General features: G+C 46.5%; 1 protein-coding gene across 1 annotated transcript in view; it reads right to left on the reverse strand.

Annotated features, from left to right (window-relative positions):
* The window catches only part of GFRA4 (GDNF family receptor alpha 4), a 67,446-nt gene that overhangs the window by 44,344 nt on the left and 526 nt on the right, over positions 1–22,576 (reverse strand). The gene's annotated exons all lie outside the window — the stretch shown is intronic.

Below are 22,576 nucleotides of genomic sequence, written 5' to 3' on the forward strand. Positions count from 1 at the left end.
GCATCCCTCCTTACCCCAGCAGAGAGGCTGATATCTTCAATCTTCCCTCACCTGCCTGATCAGCATCAGATAGCACCCTGGGCATGAACAGCCGAAGGACTAATCCTGAAAGACATGTCTCTTTCTTCTGTGCTGACACCCTCCCCCTTTCTGCCTTGTTCCTCTCCCTTCCTTCCCCTCCTCCCTCTTCTCCGAACATCTTCTCCTCCTGCTGGGTTCATCTCTCCATCTGTTCTCTGTCCACTTTCCCTCCCTGCCGGGCTGGGAAACAGCAGGGCTGCAGCACAAGGCTGGGTTTGTGCTCGAGCCTGGCCTCACCCCGCCTGCATTGCCGAGCCCTCAGCAGCTTCTCTGGAGTGTGGGTGCATTGCTGCTTGCAATTAATTTTTCACAAAGTCAGAGCTGTGAAGGAAGAACGAATCTGGAGAGCTGGTGTTTCTGTGCTGCGGTTTGGGCTTTGCTGTTCATGGTCCCCCTATTATTGGAGATGGCACACGTGGTTCTGTCCTTGGAACTTGGACTTGGTATGCATAGAAAGCAAGGAGAATAGCAGAAGTCCTGGGCTATGGACACCTGTCCTGGTGGGATGAAGCTGAACCATCCCCTGGGGCTATTACAAGTGCCTAGGTATGGCCTCTGAGTTAGAAAGTTTCTCTGCTAATAACGTTGTTCTGGGAGCACAGTGAAGGCTCCTGCTGGACTGACCTTTGCTCTGACATCATTAAATCACTCATTGACTCCACAAAGTAGCATTTAACCTCCCTTGACCCAGATTTACGTAGGAACAGCCATTCCAAGGTACGTGTCACCCAGCAGTGACCAACAGAATATGCTTAGGGAAGACTATGAACACGGGTCCAGGACATAATTCTGCCCTCTGAAACCTGCCAGCCTGTGGATGTCCTGAGCTAGAAGTGCTTTCTACGCAAGGAGTGACTCTCAGTGGATTTGTCATCATGAAATTTCTCTGTATTCCCTGTAACCCATGTAAACAGCCATGATAAACAGCCACAAGTAGTTCCACAGATCATAGAATCACAGAAATATTTAGATTGGAACAGACGTCTGAGATCCCCAAGCCAAATCCCAAGCCATCCCACCATGCCCACTGACCACGTCCCTCAATGCCACATCTCCACGGTTCTTGGACACCTCCAGGGACGGTGACTCCCCACTTCTCTGGGGAAAGGCCTTTGGAAGACAGAGTCCTGTGGGACAAGTGTCTCCAAACAAGACAAACGTCAGTGAGTAACACGCGAAAACACTCTTGTAAACAGAACTATGACCAGGAAGTGTGCTCAGCCTCATCAACACCACTGCTGCTTTCAGATGCCCGACACACTGCTCACATTAAACCCACACAAATGATCTTTGAGGTCCCTTTCAACTCAAGCCATTCTATGATGATTCATTCATTCTATGATTCATTCGTTCTGTGATCATCTGATCCTGGGGCTGTCCGTATCAAAAGATTTTCAGGAGGATAAAAGCTCCCCCAACTTTTGAAATAACATAAATACAATACTGATGGACATTTGATACAATGTGCAGGGCAAATACTGTGTAATGGGGACAGTAAAAGACACCTTAAAATATTTTAAATAAAGAAAAAAAATGGAAAAGTTGGAAAAGGAAGCTTGCTTTGTGATGCCAACAGACTCGTCCCGTGCAAATAAGAGGAAAAGGAGGGGAAAAAAGAGCTGGATGATTTAACTACTTGGCTTTGGCTAGTGGATCTCATCTGCAAAGTTTTGGAAAGATCAACTTAGAAGGGAAAAGAATCAAGAAATACTTGGATAATAACAGCCCTGAATTCCTGAGCCGCAGTACAGCTACAGCCATGAGTATCCTTCTCAGTATCTCTCTCTCTTTTTCCTATGATCAGACCTTGCAGGGGAAAAGGAGTGAAAATGGGAGTGTAAATAGGAGGAAATACATTTGGAAATTTCATGAAACGCATTGTGATTTCGGATTAGAGGCAAAACTTGCCCGCAACAAACTCTACTTCCCACTGGGACGTGGAGACCTGAACTGAAACAGAGGTGAAAACGATGCCAAAAGCCCAGCCCCCAAACCCAAACAGCCCCACTGAGAGCTGCCAATGGTTATGTTTGACACCAGCACATGAGAGATCAACTCCAGGCCCTTCTGCAAGAGGTCCTTCTGCCACCCAGACTGGGCATCCTGGAGCTGCTGACCCTCAACCCCTGAAGCAGCGGGACTGGCAGCATCAAAAAGGTTTTCCCTTCTGCTGGATTAGAGGAATGCTCCTCTTTCTTTCAAAACCCATCACGTTCCTAGTCTCTGGATGGCTGAGAAAATCTGCATTAAATACACTCTGACAGGCCCCCTGGGCATAACCTTGAAAACAGTGGCTTCTCTCAGCATTTCCTTGCTATTAAAAGAGTGTGAAGAGTTCCTATTTTTACACCAAGGGACGGTGCTTTCCTCGGTGCTCAGAAATAGGTGGAAGACACCCGGCCCCTGTGGCATCCCCCCATGCCCATCTCCTCCCGTTATTTTCTGCACTCTGCCTTGATTCGGGTTTTCCATTTGGTGGCTGGGCGCACAATCCCTGCTTTCACCTCATTTGTTTCTCTGCCCAACCCAAAGCTCCCTGAGCTGCTCCTGCTCCTGCCCTGGAATAGCTATAACCATTATTACAGCTCAGTTTGCACACGCAGCACTTGGGTTTTGCATGGATTGCCTCTGCTAACCAAAGTCCCTATCTTTGCTTACAGAGCAGATAAAAACCTCCTTTAGCTGTAGTCTGCAAGGAAATGTGCATGGCAGCATTTCTCAAACAAAGTACTTTCGGGGCCGCGTGAGGAATATTGCAAATTATTTCAGGCTCAAAGGATAAAATATCCGCACATTAAGGTCTAAACACAAGCAAAAAAAAAAAAAAACCCACAATACCAGAGGCTCCCGCCTCTGGTCCTGCATTAAAAGATACGGTTCCTATAATCACAGTGCAGTGGGTGAGTCAGGAGTGTGCGAGGTTTCCTTTGCTGTTTGGGGCTTTGATGAGCAGCTATGGGTTGTAAAAGAAAACTTACGACCTTGTTAAATTTTGCACTGAAATTTTACATGGCTATTTTAATTGATTTGGAATAATCCATCTTCACTCTGCTAGGCTGTTTCTAAAAGAGAAAATCATTTGTTTCTTTTCAGACTGGGAGACGAAAAGTGTCAGATACACATGGTGTTGTACTGAGGGACGTGGTTTAGTGGGCAAATGGTGGTGGTAGGTGGATGGTTGGACTGGATGAGCTTGGAGGTCTTTTCCAACCTTGGTGATTCTATGATTCTATGAGCACAGCTGTTCCATCAAAGGATCATCACTCATCTAATGCAGCAAATAGTAGCTCGGCAAGACTGGCAGCAGCAAAGAGGGGATGAAGCACTAGAATGTCATCAGGTCTGGAGGAACCCTTCAGAGAGGGGTCTGACCATCCACCAGGATCTGGTCTTGGTGGCTGCTGCTCTCCCTGTGCAACCAAATGGATGTTGCAATGGTTCAAATTCTCCTTGACTTCCTTGTTTTTTCCTATATATCTTTCAGGGGAGGATCAGATTGGATATTAGATTTCTTCTCCCAGAGTGTGGTCAGGCACTGGCACAGCTGCCCAGGGAGGTGGGGGAGTCACCGTCCCTGGAGGTGTTCAAGAACCATAGGATGTGGCACTGAGGGACATGGTCAGTGGGCATGGTGGGATGGGCTGGGGTTGGACTTGGGAATCTTAGAGCTCTTTTCCAACTTTGACAATTCTGTGATTCTGTGATGGCTCCCGGACTTTTTTAAAGGCTGGCAATGTTCTCTCCCACTCACTTTGCTCTGCTACCAACCAACACACAAAGTACATTTCATCTGTAAACGCATGCTCTGCACCTCTCTAAAGGCATGTTTGCTTTGGATGAGGGTCACCAGGGCTGGCTCTCCATCCCTCCGGGGAGCAGGGGGCTCACAGCCTCTGGGAGGCAGGCACAGCTCTGCGAGGGCTGATAATGCACCGCTGCAGCCAAATCTGCTTCAGCTGCCAAACACCACCGCAGCACCAAATGTAAAGTCTGGATTGAGCTTTTTGCAGCTTTCATGGCTTTATTAGCAACAAAACAGAGAGCATGGCTTAATTAGCGTCTCAGATCCCCTTCATTTCTTTTGCCAGCTCAGGCTGTAAGTTTTGGAGTACCCAGCCTTCATCATGAATTGGAGTATCAAAGACTTGGGAACCTGCATCTCATTTTTTGTATAGCTGAAGACCAAGGCTCAGGCCTCTTAGACAGACACAGCTGCTAAAAAACACTTAACGTTCCCTCTCCCTGCACACTGGTTGTTGTATTCTTTCCCACACACATCTGAAGCAATGATTTTGGTCCTCTCTCAACATCTCTGAGCTATGTTTCTCTGACTTGACTTGACATGTAGCTGCTCACAGCTTCCCCTTCCTCAAAACTGCCTCTTCAGCAGTGTTTTCATGCAGGATGTTGAAAAATCTCTCAGCGTAGCTCCCAGGCCTCAAAGGGGCTGTAGAAACCACCTCTTCACACTTCACTTGTTTAGGAAATATATTGAATTCTCCCACATTTTGAGGAGTTTGAAGGAGGTCTTCCTGGTGGCATGCAGCCAAGAGGAGAAGGCAGCTGGAGAAACAGTCATCCTGGAAATACCTCAAAAGGAATCGGCACAAGGGAGGGCTTTTTGTGTCCCAAAGGAGATGGAATGGCAGTCATCATTTCTTGCTCATGTCCCATTCTGCAAACACTTTCTAGCAGTGGTATGCACGTTCTATACGATGATGTTTCAGAGGAAAAATATGGGTAAAATTCCTGGGGAATGGAATGGTGGGTACTGAGGTTCCAAGAAACACTCTGCTACATTTCTAAAATTAAGCAGACAAATCAACAGCTTGTTGTAACAAAAGGATTTTCTGCTGCTAGTAGGTCTGCTTGTTTTTAAAGTTTGATCGCCTTTAATAATGACCTTGTAACGCTTTCCTTGCTTCCCTCCTTTGCATTCAAGAAGTAAAATGGGGAATATAAGAGATTCATCTTCCCACGCACAGAGCGGATGAGACATTGCTCCACTTCATCTTTTCAACATGAACCTAAAACAGCCAAGGATGGGACAAAATTTTTACCTGTATCACCACAATATAGCAATGAATTACTCTGGGTGTAAGCTGTGACTCCAGCTGGTATCTGCCCTGTTATTTAGTGACTGCAAGGAAGAAGGAAAATTGCTGTTATCTTTTGGATATATGTTTTTTTTAATCCTCCCCTGTTTTCTGTCATGAGATAGAGGAATTCAGACTTCACAATCATGGGACGGGGCTGTTGGTGCTTGACAAGAATTACAAGGCTGTGAATGATGTGCTGAGTACTTAATGAAGCCACTAGAAAGGCTGACGTATTTGCATTCATGTTAAAAGAAAATAATAATAATAATTTGAGGCTGATGAAAAGTGCTGCTCTGACAGCCCTGGAGAATGTCTCTCATTTACCTGCAGAAGTGAAGCAACCACTGCTCCTGCTGTGCCACTGCTGCTTCAGTAGGGATGAGCCTGGGCTTGGATATGATTGATCTATACTGAGGGTGAGCTCCATTCCACATCTCTACTGACTGTAGCCTCATTTCCCAGGCTTGGAGGCAGCCAGAGCTCCTGTGAGCTATGTGCCTGGATTTGGGATGTCCCAGCTCCTTCCCAAACCCCAGCTTCAGCACATCCACTGCTCCTCCTGTGAACCTTCCTTCTTCCCTCCCTTTCCTCCCTTCCTCCCTTTCCTCCCTTCCTTCCTTTCCTCCCTTCCTCCCTCCCTCCCTCCCTCCCTTCCTTCCTTCCTTCCTTCCTTCCTTCCTTCCTTCCCCGCTATTCCCTAAATCACAGAATCACAGAATTTGAGGGGATAAATGTCAAGTTTGAGGTGACAGAAGATCTCCTGGGACCCCAATATTGTAATATATTGCAGCCTGGCCTCAGTTGACTGCACAGCTTCTGTGCTGAGATCTGCTTGGGAAACTACTCCAGCAGAGCTTTGAATGGGCTGGAAAAATGGTTGAACTTCAACTATGCACTAAAGAAGATCCCACCCTCTGTATTAGGCTTTGCCAGGACACGCTTCACTGCTGAGAAAGGCAGGAGGGAAGAAAGCATCAGGGAGAAACAACAAAGAGAAAAGCAAAGAAGAGAACTTGGGACTGAGTAATTTCTGGCCAACGATTGTTTCTAACAAAGTTTGACTCTATTAATTAATTGAGATGTGCCTTGGAGAGCTGGAGCTGCTGCCGATGGAAGTCAGCCAGGAAGAAAAAATCTCATTTTCTCTGCAAACCTGATGATTAGACCTGATCTCTGAGGTTCACTCCAGCAAGCTGAGGAGGGACAGGCGGTCTTCAGGGCCTGTGACACAGCCATAGGTAGCAATTGGCTGTCATGAGCTGCCAAGGGCGGAGAAGGATGGAGGGTTGAAGTGGGACCAAGTTGGATTGTTCCTTCCCATAAGCTTTGGATTCAACTTCCACATGGAACCAAACTGCACACGTTTTCTGTCTTTGTTTGGAAGAAAATATACATAAGGATAAACATCTTTCACTGGAGGATCAGGTCATTGGTGCATGTTGTTGGAGAGTGTGTGGCTGAGTTCACACCCCACGGGGTGTGCATCGTGTGCAGGAACAGTCACCATGTGTAGAGGATTTGCAAGGATCATGTGTTTAAAGCTTGCACGATGGGTTCCTGTAGGACTTGGGTAATGTGCTGGAAAAGGCGGTTTGTGAATCTTTCCAGTCTAAATGCCAATTATGAACCAGTGGGGAGAGGACAAAGCGATCCTTTCCATCTTTGCTTTGCTGCGATGCAGAGGAACTTTGTTCCTTGCTTTGACCACAGCATAAAGGAATCAGCAGGCAGTCTTTGTGTTCTTGGTCCTTCCATGAACCAGGTCCTCTTTACTTCTCCATGAACAACCTGCCCACTGCTACCACGAGGAATGACAGAGGTCAAGAAACATCCTGCAGCCCTGCTGACCTGACAGCAGTAGCACAACATGAGGCTTAAACACAGTAATATTGACCCAAGCAACACGAATTTCAGTAGGACAGAGGCACGTCTGTATTAGACTCAGTGACTCCTAGCTGCTTTTTCTTGTAATTTTCCCTTCCAGACTCACAGCACCTTTTGAGCAGAAGGAAACTCTGATACAGGTGTTCAATTTTTCTTTTTCTTTTTTTTTTTTTTTTCTAAGAGACGTAACTCCTACAGCTTGGAAATTAGGGGCTGTTTTTAGGCCAGATAGAGTGAAAACGCTGCTGACAGCCTCTGTGACTCCTACTGTGCCAGGAGGTGAGAAGATGCTCAACAGAGGTGGGTGCTGGATAGCACAGGGCTCGGATGTGCGGGAGTAGGAGGTGTTGGGCCAACGCTGGGATTCCCTCATTTACTCCTTCCACTTCTGATACGATTTCAGTGCAGGGCTCGGAAAGAAACCGTCCCACTTTTCTGCAGATTCTCCTTCTGCCATTAGAGGAAAATAATCGAGACTGAAACTACTTCCACTAATGGTCTCACTGTTTTAAATCTGAAACGCTGCCAAGATGCTGCTTGGGAGCTGTTCAAACAGCTCCAGTTGCCCTTCTCCTCTGAAGGCCAGGCTTCTTCGTAGGACTTTTGAGTAGCAAGCATTCATCTCACACCTCAGGAGATCTAGTCTGGTCACACAGCCTAGCCCGGCTACCACCTAAACTCAGTCAAACTGTGATTCCCAAGATATGCTATCTGCTCACTGAAAACTTTGAGGTCGGTAAAGATTATTGCATTTTTTGAATAGTTATGGTTGAAAGCAGATTCTATCTGCTAAAAGACAAGTGACTCTTAGTGGCTTCAGATGAAAGTCTTATTTTTTGCAGAGGAAAGAAGTGAGAGGAAAGTTTTCTAGCAGCTTTGTTAAACCTGAGAGAAAGCTAGCTCATAAGCCCCTTTGCTTTCCTCAATTATCAGTGGTCCTACAGTGCTGCCTGCAGCCATTTGACTTTGCCACCCTGATGTCTCCAGCAGGTTACAACAGCCACAAAACAAGCAATCTGCAGAGAATTCATGGTTCTAGGCTCAGCTGAAGCAAATTCACCTGAGATCTGAGCAGCCAGTCATACACCAACTGTCTGGTTTAACTCATAGGAGTTCATGAACCTACCTCGTCTTAAGACAACTCTGAGAAGGTCAATGCCTTAATATCATGTAGAAATCTCAATATTTTGCAAGCTATTGTCCAAGCCCTCATGGCTAGACCAGACACAGTATCTGATAATAATCTCATTTAACATGCAAGTGTTGCATTTCCTCTAAATGCTTTGTGATTAGAAATGTCTCACTTTTGGTTATTTACCCCAAATGGTATCCCTTCATCATCCCTCCTGGTCCAAATGTTTCAGTATTCTGCACCAATGTTTTCCTCCCTCTTTGGTGACTCAGTCATTTACTTTTCCAGAAATCCGTTTCTTAAACACTGAGTTTATGTTCTTGAAGTGCCTGCACTGTCTGCTTCTGACCTGCACTTGCTCATGATGAACATGGAAAGCCAAGTATCTGACAGTGGTTAATCCCAAAGGTCCCTTCCTGTACATGCGCTGACCCATGCAAATGGTCTCTGGGTGCCCTGGTCATCTAGGTGTGAACACACTGATTGGTGTGCACTCTGCATGAGGGTACATACAGGAAAAGCCAATGGCAAACCAGACAAGAGAAAGGAAGATAAAATCTCTGTCCTTTTTGTTGCTTATGAAGAAGCAAGACACCAAACATGGACCCACCCAAGCAAAGTTTTCTGCTCTGTACAGCTGTTGGCTGTTGTTCCAATTGTAAATTGGCCTTAGAGCGGCCTCACTGCACTGAGAAATAGCTGAGAAATGATTAACTCCATTGGGAGGCACGGGAAAGAAATGGAAAGCATTTTTTTGGATACCAAGCTGAGCCCCTAGCTTCTGATGGCAGCTTGGGTTGTATCTGAATCACCGAATGAAATTGGCCAGTACCAGATTGGACAACAGCAAAGCTTCCTGGCCCTACTGACTATTTCATATCTACCAATGTGTATCCATTTCATGCCTGTATGTATATAACTTCAGATGTGAGCGCGTTTGAATGTTACTACGGTCATGCATCCACATGTACATGCTCACTGCAAGTCTGCCATCCCAACGGGGAACCCGTCTTGTACTAAAGATATTTTAGTGTTTGTGCGTAAATTAAAGAATGACTGCAATAATAGTCAAAAGGGAACCCAAAAGAGAACAGAGAAGATTGATTATGTGCATATTTTAAGTGCTTTGTGTCTGTGAATGTTTATTTGAAAAATAAGAGCACTGACACTACAAATAAAAATAATATAGGGAAATACATCTCTTCTATTATTAAATTATAGATTAAAATAGCAAACATGGGGGAATATAGAAACATATATCTCTTTGTGGAGGCTTTCTATAACAATCAGCATAAAATAACGTAGCAATACCTGACAGCTTAAATAAAGATAGGAGCCTCAGCTCCTATCTACGCATTTATCTCCTCTGATCCAGACAGGGTAAAGAGGCATAAAAGGCTCAGATAATAGCATCTTTTCTGCACACTGCTCCCAAACGATAGGCAGATTTTATACTCGGTTACTCCACATAATGTCAACATTGTTAGAAAACAAAAGCACCATGAAGAATTTTTTTTTTCCCTTCTCTCTCTTCCATCCTCTTCTTTCATTTTAGATCATTTACCTTGTGATTTCTGTATAACATGCTATGGTGCAGATACATGCCACTGTGCCTTGAGATCAGGCCCTGAATTTGCAAGGCATGTGGGACCATGGGAATGAGCAGTGAGGTTCAGGTGGGCACACACAAATCACATGCACAGGAGAGGAGAAAGCACCAGCCAATTCACTTAATCCCTGTCCCCTCCTCACTTCAAGCTGTCACTATAACTATTGTAGTTGACAGCTATCGACCATTGCATGCCATGCCATTAACCTTTGCCACCCAACACGTCAGATGACGGAGAACGAGGACGCTGTGTGTCACATCTGAGTGGAGCAGCACATGGGAGGTGCAAGCAGAGTCAAGGCATGTGCTGAAATGCGTGCTGAGGCTGCCAGAATGTCATAGAATCATAGAATCATACAATGTCCCAAGTTGGTAGGGACCCATAAGGATCATGCTTTGCCCAACAAGGAGACGATCATCCTGAGAGGCTTTTCCCTGCCCTGGAGGGTTTTGCAGCATGGCATTAGCCTCTGAAGATCAGTCTATGTTCCCCAGTTCCCTGCATCAACACTTGTTACCTTCTGTTCCTTGGTATGACCAAGGGGACACCATAGCAAGCAAATCTATCCTGAGGGAGTTCCTGCAGAATTCCATCCTAACATCCATCTCTCTGGAAAATGCAGCCCTCCTCTGAATGTGCAGCTGGCACAAGAGAAAGGTACTGGGCATTCAGGTTTCCCAGAGAGGTGGTGGATGCCCAACTCCCTGAGACACCCAAGGTCAGGCAGGATGGGGCTCTGAGAACCTGGTGGAGCTGTGGGTGTCCCTGTTCATTGCAGGGAGTGGGAGCAGATGGCCTTTAAGGGTCTCTTCAAACTGAAACCATTCTATGGCTTTTGATTACCCAAGAGATGGCACATCATATTAGCATCCACAGCTATGGTACTACGTCATGGTTGATTTCCACAGGACCATCCTTCCCCTTTGGCATTGCTCAGCTTCTTTTACCTCCTAGGAGCAGTCCTGAATCTACACAAAGCTCTCAGTTTGTCTTCCCGTGCTGGATTTCCAAGCTGCATAGACTACCTTTAAGGTTACAGGTGTTGGGCTCCCACCAGTCCCACCCAACACTCACCTCAGTCCCTGGAAGCCATTTCTTTGGCAATTGCAGATCTGTGTCATGCGCCGAAAGGAGTCTCTCAGTGTCATATCAACATTGTTTACCTCCTAAGACCACAACATAGCATAGCTTCACACCAGACATTACGAAGAAAATAAACTCAGTCCCAGCTGAAACCAGGAGATGCATGCACGTTTTCTGACATGAAAATCACTAACTTCTCCCTCAGTGGGCAGTTCTAGGAGCTCACTCCTTTTTCCACAGTGGATTTCACATCAATCCATGGGACCTGAACATTTTTGGAGACCATTATCAAACATCTATATATATCCATTTAATTATATATATACACACATATATACAAATGTGTATAAAACCTAGCTGGGGGGCTCAGAAGTTATTTGGGGTGGACAGGCGGATTGATACATCTACAAGCTTTACTTAGGAAACAACAGGCTGAAGAACAGCATAATTAACTTGTTTACCTTTAGTTGGACCAACTTGTTGGTTTTTACTAGCCTGAAGGCTTTTCTCTAGGGACACCTATATATGGCTTGTTGATTTGTTATGAGAAGAAGGAGTTCTTGGCACTTGCGTGGGGAGACAGGAAAGAATCTTGGCAGCAGCTACCTGCATTTTTTGGAAAATGCTTAATTTTGAGTCCCAGAATAACAGAAGGTGACAATAAGAATGATTGTCCAAGCCAGTCTTGGAGCCAGTCCATCAGGGAGCTGCATCCAAACTCCTGCCTTCCCAATCTCCATTTTCAAGGAGGACAGGGCCAGATCTGAAGCACTAAAAGCAAGGTTATTTTACTAGAGAGGAGCAGCAGCCACCTCATCACCCATTAACAAGACTGGGAGTCTAGCCAAGCCTCTTTGTTGTCCCAGACTCACCACCATCACACAACTATGAAGACCCTTGGGCAAGCAGCACCATCTTTCCATGGTACCTTCAGTATGAGTGTGGGATACATGGGGTGGAGGGAAAAGAGGAGTGAAGGAACTTTGGTCAAACTTCTCTTTCAAGCAGAAGAGGTGGACCTGAACCTAGTGACCCTGTCTTTGTCTAGGAGGTTCCACAGTCTCCTTGTTTAACTCACAGATGCACCCGGGATGTAGAGATCTTACACTTCGATGTACCCTTTAACCCTTATGGCCCAAACCCACAACTGTCCTGAAAAACAGTTGCATCAAGCTTTACGCTTGGCCCAAACTGAAGCCCTTCAATTTCTTTTTCCTGTACAAATGAGAAAGAAAAATAGCTTAGACATTTTGCTCAGCTTAAAACTTTTTCTTTCCTTTGCTTCACACTGTTGCTCTCTCCCTCCATTCCCTGTCTTAAAGCAGTGTGACTAATCCTCTCCCTTCCCTTGCACTGTTACCTTGAAGGTATTTATAGAGTGTGATCATGTTCTCTCCTGTGTCTTTCTTCCCTTTTCAACTCTGGATAATTCAAGAATCCTCAGACTTCTCTCATGTGCCTTATCTTTCATGAAGTCATGCTAACTGCAACTGCAAGCCAAGGAAAGCCTTGGTGTTGGAGAGGACACTTCAGAGTTGATAGAGCTGTGGCACAAGAAGCTTCTAATGGACTCTGTGTGCATGCACATCCCCGGCCCCTTGCCAGCACTGTGTGCGTGTGGGTTTGCATGCACCTGCTTGCGTTAGAAATGGAGATTTATCTGTTCCCAATCAAATTAGGCAGCACTATCATTTATTTTATATTATCTCATGTCATTGACAGTGTTCTGCCTTCTGAGCTGGAAATAGCAGAAAGGAAGATGAATGTGTGGGGCTGAGATTAAGCTTGAGGCACATTTGCTCAACAGCAACTGCAGGATGGGTCTGAGAGATGACCAGTGTCTGGGAGGGATAGGGTATTCTAAGATAGGTAATTAAACAAACTTGAGATGCTGGTCCAGAACTGCCTCATCCATGCTATTTAAGTCTCTTTCCCTTCAAAACAGAGCAGCCACATGCAAACCACCTGCTGCTAATGGGCCTTGGCTCATGCTGGATCCTAACCAGTGCTCGGGAGATGGCTAGTTGGCCCTGGCCAAAACCATTTCAGGGAACATTTGGCAGTTTAATGGGCTTGAAAATCAAAGTTCAGCATCCCCAGAGGCTCCTGGGCACTGTGTGGTTTACAAGTGCCTTCTGGGGCCCCCAGTAGAGTCATGAACTTATCATAGAATCATAGAATCATAGAATGGTTTGAGTGGCTCCTTGGCTGCTCACCCCTGATCACTTGAGGAACATCAACCTTGGTGGTTTAGGAGGGGTACGAATGAACTTAGGACATCTAACAATCAGAGAAAGGATTAAAACTGTCATCTTGTTTCTCTTTGTAATTCCCAGAGTTGATATGGATCTGTAGAGAGGATAAATATTCCTCTGGACCCAGTAGCCCCTCTTTATTGACTAAGGAAGTTCCAGGTGAATAGCAGGTAGGATGAAACCCATACCTGCTTTCTGCTGGAACCATCCATGTCTGAAACTGAGCAGGTGGCAGATGAAAAACAGGGTCCATTTGTCTCCATGTCCACTGACTCTTCAGAAGGAATAGTGTAATAGAGAGCTGTTTTTGTTTTTTTTTAATAAAAGCAGGTAAAACAGAACAGACACACCCAAGATGTTATTTTACTCCATGATTTTCTTCAGTTAGAACTATCCTCAATAAGTATTTTATTTTCTGTTCTCTATCTTTTAGTGCAGTTGTTATTATTCCTGATTTGCCATTGTTGTCTGGAAGCCAAATTGTAACAAAATCCCAGTATTTTTCGGTTTTCCAGCCCACTCTTCTATCAGAGGCTTTTAGTTTTTGCGCCCCAGGGCTACTCCCCTGTCTCCATGGCACATCACTGAATTCATCTCCTTCTCTTTAGCCGTGCACATCTCCAAACCCAACTCAAAGTGGGACCACTGATCCCTACGTAGAGGATGCGGGCAGATTTTCAGAGCAGATTAGTCGGCGGCTGCACAAGTGCCAAAATAAGAGCTCAGTCGACTGTGTGAGCAGCAGGTGCTGCTGAAAGTCGCATTGTTTCTGATACAACCATGAGTAATTTTGATCCCAGTTTGTAGGTAGCCTCTTCGCAAAAGCACCGACATCCCAGGGCAAACACCACATTGTCACCTGTTCCTATCTCACTGTCACCTGTTTCTATCTCACGGTAATTTGTCTACCCCAAAAATATCCCTCATTTACACTGAGTTTCAGTGTGTTTGCATCGTTTCCCAAATGCTGAGAGATGCCCAGAAATAGATGTCTTAATTCCTGAGTGTAGGACAGCATTTGCCTTGCAGATTAGGAACTTGTGCAAAAGTCTACTGAATTTCTCTTTGTTATTTGTTAGAGCACTTTCTGTTTGGTTCGGTTTGTTGTTGTTTTCTTTTTTTGTTTGATTGCTTCTTTGTTGGTGGTGGTGATTTTTGCTCTCATCCTACCAATTATGATCAATAATTAACTGGTAATGCAATTATATAAGGAACCCAACTAGAGACCCAGACCCCCTTGAGTCAGGTATTTAATTACCAGCAGTCTTTCCAGCAGACATTAAGGATTGCCCTGACTGGGTCTGCAGGAGGAAGAGTGAAGCAATATCAGCAGAGGGAGATAAATTTCCTCATATCACTCCCACGAGGGTGATCACTTGGAACTGCTTTACGCGGTGCGTATGCCTCCGCACTCCGTGCAGATGGATGGGTCCCCCAGCTGTCAGTTCACATGCACTTCCCCAGCATGACTCATGTCACCTTTCACGGAAGGGGGGGGGTCCAACTTTTATGGCTTTCCCAGCTACGGAATTGCTTTCAGACAACCTCACTCTTTCCTCCTTTCAGCCCCAGGGTCCCCTGTTAAGGTTCATCTCCAACTCCTTTCCAGCCTTGGGAGAGCCCTTTCTCCACTCCTTCCATCTTCAGACCAGAACCATAGAATCACAGAATCATTCAGGTTGGAAAAACCTCTATGATCATCAAATCCAACACCAACCCACCCCCACCATGCCCACTGACCATGTCCCTCAGTGCCACATCTCCACAGTTCTGGAACACCTTGAGGGATTGTGACTCCACCACTCCCTGGGCAGCCTGTGCCAGTGCCTGACAGCTCTCTGGGAGAAGAAATGTTTCTTAATATCCAACCTGAACCTCCCTTGGCACAACTTAAGGCCATTACCTCTTGCCCTAAATCAGCTCTGGTCCATCTCCTCTGTTCTTTCCTGCACCTTCTAGTCCGTAGGGAGAAGTCTCACAACTCAAGGTTAATATGCAGTTCTTCATCCTTTCCCCCAGACAGCTCCAAAGACAGCCTGGGTTTAGGATAAGGCTCCTCACCTGAGTCTCAGGTCATTTCCATTCCTGTTTCCCTTCAATTACTAAGGAACTCATCTTAAAAATGGCACAAATTTGAATCTGGGAAAAACAAGAAGCTCTCTGGGAAGGGGGCACCCAACTCCCTTTCTGGAGTTCCTTGGGGCAGCACAACTTATGGCAATAAGATTTGTTAATGCCTACAAACCCCACCAAGCCTCACAGTGATCCTACCATTTTCTAAAGGAGAACCTGCTCTTCTTTCTTCCTTTAAGTGATCAGATGATGGCTCAAAGCAAAGCTTATATTCCTAATATACAGCTCAATTTCCTCCCTTCTCCACTTTATTCCAGCTCCCTGCAAGGAGAACAACTCCTTCCCATTACATTTAGGGTATCTGTAGGCTGTGATCTCTATGACCCTGAGTATTTTTTCCCACACTGGAAGGTAAGCTTAGCTAAGATGACCCAGCCTTATTGGGTTGTGTTCTCTTATAAAAGGAAGAAACAGAACAAGCCAAAGGGAAAAAAAAAAAAAAGGAAAAAGAAAAAAAAGAAGAAAAAGAAATCTACCATGAAATTGCTATAACTCATGTGTCAAATCCAGGGCATAAATCAACCAACCCTTGCGAGGAGGAGTATAATTCCTCACCATGCAGAGGAAACACTTAGGCAAACTCAGCCTTGTCTGAGGTTTTACACAAACAGGTCAAATGGCTTTGATTCATTCCAAGCCCTGTCTAATAATTCAGCATCCTGGTTTGCTCCCCTCTCCATTAGGAGGTGGCAAACACATCGTCCTAACCTGCAGCCTTTATTACAGAAGAGTCAGTGTGCACGGATTTATGTTGCCTTGTGACATCTTTCTAAGGTGCCTTCTGCTGTACACACTGAACATCAAAAGAAAACACAGAGAGCAAGAAAGGAAAAAACATGCAGTGCTACAGCAGACTTCTGCCACCTATTTCCAGATTGCAGGTAATGGAGTGAGCTGTATAATATCTGAGATTGCTGTGAAGGCTGTCATGGGGAGATGCATTTTTCTTAGCACACATGGAAGTTAAAGCCTCAGAAGAAATACTCAGCCTGTTATTAAGAACTTTTTATCCAAAGTCACAGAAAGAAGTAGCTCCAAGCAGCTATGAGTTTCCTCTTGGCTTCTCAAGGAGTTTGAGTCAGTGATCTTTATGGGTACCTTCCAGTTTGGGATATTCTCTTATTCCATGACTCCCTCCCCAAGCAGGTCTGAGCTTTTTTGGCTGGGAGGGGGGGCAGGAGGGCTGCAAGTCAAGGAATTGTGCCTACAACCAGCACCAGGGGAGCTGATCTGGAGCTCCTGGACACCACTTACTGGTGATACTGGTGACCAATGGACAGAAAGAAAAAGCTAGTTGCGAACATGATGAATCTGATGCTGTTGGAGGGTCCAGTATGGGCAGGAGCAGAAAAAAATAAATAAATAGAAGACAAAGTGTTCAATAAAGGCTGCCACAGTAAAAGAAGATGGGTTGAGAAACTCAAAACCCTTTAAGATTGATTGGATTGCTTATGCAAAACTCTCACGGACAGGACCACATGAACCCTGCACAAGTGGTGGCCCAGACACAAGATTTGCTCCGAAAAAACTCACAGCCGTCATCCAAGTGAAGGCTCTTTCCCATAAGGCTGTAGCTGCCCTATGTTTCCTTTGCTGTGTTTAATCAAGGATGATGGGATTTCCCAGGTGGCTGCTGCAGAGGCATCAGCCAGCTTCATTTGATGCAAAGCTCGAAGCAAAGCCTGATGTCTTTGCAGAGACTGTGCTCTCTGAAAGTGCCCTGGAGTTCCTCCAGAACCTGCCCTGAGCATTTGCTGTGCCTAGCTCAGCTCTGAGTCCCCAGAGACCTCAAACCACACAGCCCTGGACTCCCAAACACATTCCTCTTGCAGACAAGCACTTCCCTCAGGCACCTCTACTCCTCGTGGGATTTACAGCCATTAGCAGCTAAACTCCTCCAAGGGAGAGGAGACCTGAAACACGTGTTCACAGGACAGCCTGCAAAGCAGCCTCAAGCATGAGCCTAGATTGAGTGCACCCTCAGTAAGTTTTCTCAGACAGAAGTTTCAATGTTGAGACTTGACTCGAGTAATGCGCTTGGCCTTTTGCTCTTTGCAGAAGAAGAAGAGGTGGTGAAAAATAAAAGCAAAGCTGAATGGTTTCTCTGGTCTTAACTCCCAGATCTTTAGCATCTGGACTTATTTAAAACCCCATAGGCAAAACATATTGCCATCCCCTTGGGGACCAAGGATAGATGGCAGGACTCAGCCATGTGTGAAAGATGAGCAACTTGATCCTACTTTTGGAAGAAGCACCAGAAAACAGTTCCTTTCTCCTCAGTAAACTGGACCCATGAACTTGAAACCAGCTGCTTGCACTTGCATGTCAAAATGACCTGCCAACCCATATGTCAGCAGCTGCATGGGGAGCACTGCTAATAGCCTTGTCAAAGCATTCAGCGAGGGCAGGTATCATGGACAGGTTTTTCCAGTTGGGTTCAATAAATCAAAACAACAGCGCAACTATTTTTTACTGCGTCTTTCATGCAAACTGCTTCCCAGATGGCTTTGGACAGAAAGAGGAACATGTGCAGCAAGGAGCTGCCTGCGGAGCGAGATCAGGGGGGATTCGCATGGAGGGAGGTGAAATGAGATAAGTGACAGGATACAGCCAAGGCAGTTCTGAGCTGTGGAATAAAGGTCTAGTCCAACGGGATATAGGGAAACACTTTATCCCCATGAGGACTGTCAGTAGAGCAGCAGCTCAGAGTTTATTTTCTGGTCTGCATCTCTGGGGCTCATCCACTCACTCAAGCCATCCTCTACAGGCATCTAAATCCCATTTACCCCAACAGCTCCAGTCAGATGGACCAGGAAGGGCTTGAGATGACGAGGCTCGGGCTACATCCTGCATCTTGCACGGATGCCAATCCCAGCAGCAGGGAAAGATGTAGCACTGCTGGGCCCCGGGAGGCAGATCTGCAGCTGTGGGACGTGTTCAAGGCCAGGCTTGATGGGTTCCTGGGCAGTCTGATCTAGTGGTTGGCAACCTTGCCCAAGGAAGGGGGGTTGGAACTAGATGATCTCTGAGGTCCCTGCCAACCCAAGCCATTCTATGATTCTATGTCAGCTTCCTACCTACATAGCTCACCTAAGATGCTTGGAAATATTCATGAAGACACCAGCCTTTCTGAACATCTGTCAAACCCTGTACAGCTCAGCAGATGCCAGCTGTGGCATCACTTGTTATTAGACCAAAATCCTAGAGGAGCCACAGGTGATTTGAATGCAGTGTGACCTTAGAAGATACTTATTCTTTCTGCACGCTCATTTTAATTCCGTGTGGCAGTGCCAGGGTCTCCTTACCCAGGAGAAATGGTGGTTCTACCTTCTGCAGACCCATCCTGCTCTCCAAACAACAGTACTGAGTCCTAATCCTCCACCACCTTGACCACCACAACTCCTCCTGGACACACATGGACACTCCTGGACCCACCAGGACACAATCACCCACAGTGACACCAAAGATGGGTTTCCTCCTGGTCCATCTCCAGGACCCAGTGCTCACCTGTGGCTTCACTTCCCATCCACCTCTTCAAATTTATCCTCCTAGCCTTGACTTTCAAATATGATTACAACAGGAGCCCAATCCCAGCATACCCGTATTTAGGCCTTTAAGGCTATGATAGCCACAAGAGTTGAATGCAATCCATACTGGGTGGTGGGCATGGCTTCCCAGCTCCCCCACCCACCATCACATGGTTCCCACCATCAGACCAGCCAGGCTTGAAGTCAGAAGTTATTACCAGAGGGGATTTTGACAGATGTATTTGGAAAAAAAACTGGAACAGGACTGAATTGAAGATCATCAGGGACAAGCTTTCTTTCTATTTCTTTCAAGGAAATGTGCCTTGAAAGGTGCATTTGTGGCACTGAGGGACATGGTTTAGTGGTCATGGTGGTGATGAGTTGGGGTTGGACTTGGTGATCTTGGAGATCTTTTCCAATCTTGATCATTCCATGATTCTATATCCTTCTGATTTTTATTTTTTAGCAGAACTCCTTTTGAATTTGTTCTCTTCCACCTTTGGGCTGAGAAGAAAGGGGCCTTTTTTTTTTTTTTTTTTTAAGGAAGCAAAAGGAAAATGGAGTCCACTGAAGGGAAAAAGAACATGGATATTGGTCGCAAGGTGTTTTCATTGAAACGAGGCAGGCTTCAACCACAATTAAAGTCATGCTTAAAAATGACCAAATGGAAAGTTATAAAAGTGAATGAGTCTCACGCAGAAATGATGAAGTGAATTTCAGGAACAATAAGGCCTCCTGTGAAAATTGCCAGGAGAGCAGAGAAGATATTTCTCTCTCCGAAAGCGAGATAAAACACTGCTCACAGTAATTCACACTAATTATTAGGCTTAAAGAGTACTAATTTTTACTCGGGAGTAATTACATTTTTTAGGCTCTGGAGCTCTGGAAAACAAAAACAAAAAATTTGTTCTGGGTGTGGCAATCTCCTTGCAGAGGAATTTACACCGTGGAGAGAGAAGTTTTATTTATTCTCCGCACCCATACAGCGAGGCATAAATATCCCATTCTTATTGATGCAAATAACGCATTGCTCCTGTCAGAGCTGACAAAGGCACTAATTTAGGGAGCGTTTCCCTCTCTTGTACACACAGATGCATTTTTGTTGAGATTTCTGCTCTCCCCGTGGGATCTGTGCTCTCAAAATGGGTGAAAATCTGCCAGATGATCTCTTGTGTTTGATGGCATCTGCCAAGAGGCTGTGGCTAATATATGCCAGGAATGATGCTAATTACCCTGCACCATAAAACTTCCCAGGTAAACTCAGCTGTTGTCATCCCAGACATCCCAGATGCCACTTAGGATCCCGCCCTCCATCCCAATGATCCATTGCTGCATAAGGGATGGGCAACGTTTCGGGGGCTGGTTAGAGGTCCTCGTAAAATTAATGATATTCTTTGTTTTTAATGATGTCAATGCTTTCAGGAGGATGGATTTTACCACAGAGTAAATATACATACATACTGTAGAATGGTTTGGGTTGGAAAGGATCTCAAAGTCCATTGAGTTCCACCCCCCCTGCCGAGGGTAGAGTTGCCCACCACTAGATTCACCTACCATAAAGCCTTCCACAGTTACCTGAATATATCTGACCAGTGTCCTGTGGGTGGGATTTCTAGCCAACACCACAGATACAAGAAAGTATTAGAGGACACTGAGTCAGCAGTGGATGCCCCCAAACCATGGCCCTGTCCCCAGTGGTGTGGTCTTACGTTCCCCTTGCCACTGGTACTGGTGTCCTTGTGGCTGCTGGTGAGACAGATCAGGGAGCTGATCTGAATGAAAAGTGGCTGAGAAAGTAAAAATCTGTTCAATTTCATCATTATTTTTTTTTGTCTGGTTTCCCCTGCTTGCTTGTGCCAACGGGGAGCTGGGTATGAAGTGACAGCAGGAGATCTCCATCTTTGATGAATGATGGTGATTCTGCCTGGTACCACCTCAGAGGTCCTAATTGCTTCTAGCCCTGCCTCCTCCACCCTGCATCGTCCCAAAATGGGGGTGGGGGGGAACATACAAAAAGGGAGGCTCTCCCACTTCAGCCCACATGGTTTGCAGGATACTGAAAGCTGGATACTGCTGTGCTGCAGAGGCTCCATCACCAGCCCAGCACCTCAGCAGCTCCAATCCCCATGGCAGATATCTAAATAAGCAGCTCTTGCCCATCCATAACACAAACATCCAGGAAACATCTAGAGAGCAGACAGAGGGCTTGGGATGGCATCTGCTGAGATGGCACTGAGCCTGCAAGAGTCAAATGCTAGTCCAGAGGTGGAAAGGTCCTTCTGGAATCCCTGAGATCAGAAGCTGAATACTATCTGATGGTTTTGCTCTGGTCTGGATGCGAGGCGATGAGTACTTCCTTAAATCCTGCCCACTAATCCCAATTGCATTGCTGACAATGGAGAGCTGGCCATTTGCAGAAGCTCTTTTCTTTAACTCTGCTTTCTCTAGAGAAAATCAATCAGCCCACTGGTCAGTCAATCAGGCAGTCAATCAGTTACCCACTCAATCTTAACCACTTGGAAAAGGGATCCTGCAGAGACCTGACCTCCCACCCAAATGCCTCGCGAGCCTCACAGGAGAGATTTCCATCTCTGAGGCAGCCTGGGACCTTCCCCAGCTCAGCTCCACTCCCTGCAATCAAGAGCTGAACCAGTCTGGGTCCTATCCATACCCCAAACCCCCGGAGTGAACCGCTCCAGGGCTGGAGACAGCTGCTCTTGGGAGCCAAAACCTCCCACTGCCTCGTGGGACTTGCACGAGTTGCTGCTGGTGACATCTAGTGACAGGGAAAGCGAGCACGAGGAGTTACCTGGAGCTCTGACAAAGCCATCTTCACTGAGCAAAAAAAACCTGCCGTGGTTTTCGCCCAGGACGTGGGCTGAGAACGGGGATGCTCGGGATACATACAGGTGGACCAGGATGTCCCAGCCGCTTCCAGCCATTTCCAGCCCTTCTTCCCAACAGCCACTCGAAGAGGACTAGCACATCCTACCTCCTTCCTCTCTGGCAGCCTTTCCTGCTTTATCTGAACCCACATTTTTGGGGCTTGCCATCTCAAAGAAGCACAGAGCAAAGGGGAAACACACCCTACGGGGAGCTGGCAGGGTTGTAGCCAAAGCAATGCTGCTCCCAGCTGTGGCTGCTTGCTGCCGGACACATGGAAACTGCTCATCCCGGGGACTCAGGAACCCCAGGGCACGGCACACGGGAGAGATACGGGTTATAAGCGGGATGCTCCAAGCACGGGTGCTGCGGACCTCATCCCAGCAGATACAGCAGCATCCCACGGGGGACAGCATCTCCCATCTGCTTTACAGCTTGCACAGGGGTAAAGGGAGGCAGCTGCCGGTGCAAAAAGCCCTGAGGGCACCCAGTTTTGGGAAGGATCAGCGGGAAGCCCCGCCGCACAGCTCCACACAGTGCGGGGCTGGGGCTCACGCATTGCCATCACCCTCCGGCACCGAACCCCGACATTTTCTATCTCCTCCACCGCCCAGCACCGTACTAAATCCTTTTCCTCCCAACACCTCCCTCCAAGCTCCTCTTCCCCAGCGAGAAGTGCGTTCATTCCCTGCTGTAATTAGCCATTCCCGCGGCAAACAGAACTATCCGGACTGACAGTAGCAAAGCTCCAGCGCTTGGGTCCAGAGCGAACACAACAGACAGCGGGGTGATGCTCCCGGGGTGCTAGGAAGGGAGAGACCTCCCATACCCGGAGGTGGCGAGATATCCCCGCAAGCAAACCCCGACAGAAAGTTGTCCCCCAGCGTTA

This window comes from Numida meleagris, chromosome 4 (genome assembly GCF_002078875.1).
Source record: "Numida meleagris isolate 19003 breed g44 Domestic line chromosome 4, NumMel1.0, whole genome shotgun sequence".
NCBI classification, from domain to species: Eukaryota; Metazoa; Chordata; class Aves; order Galliformes; family Numididae; genus Numida; species Numida meleagris.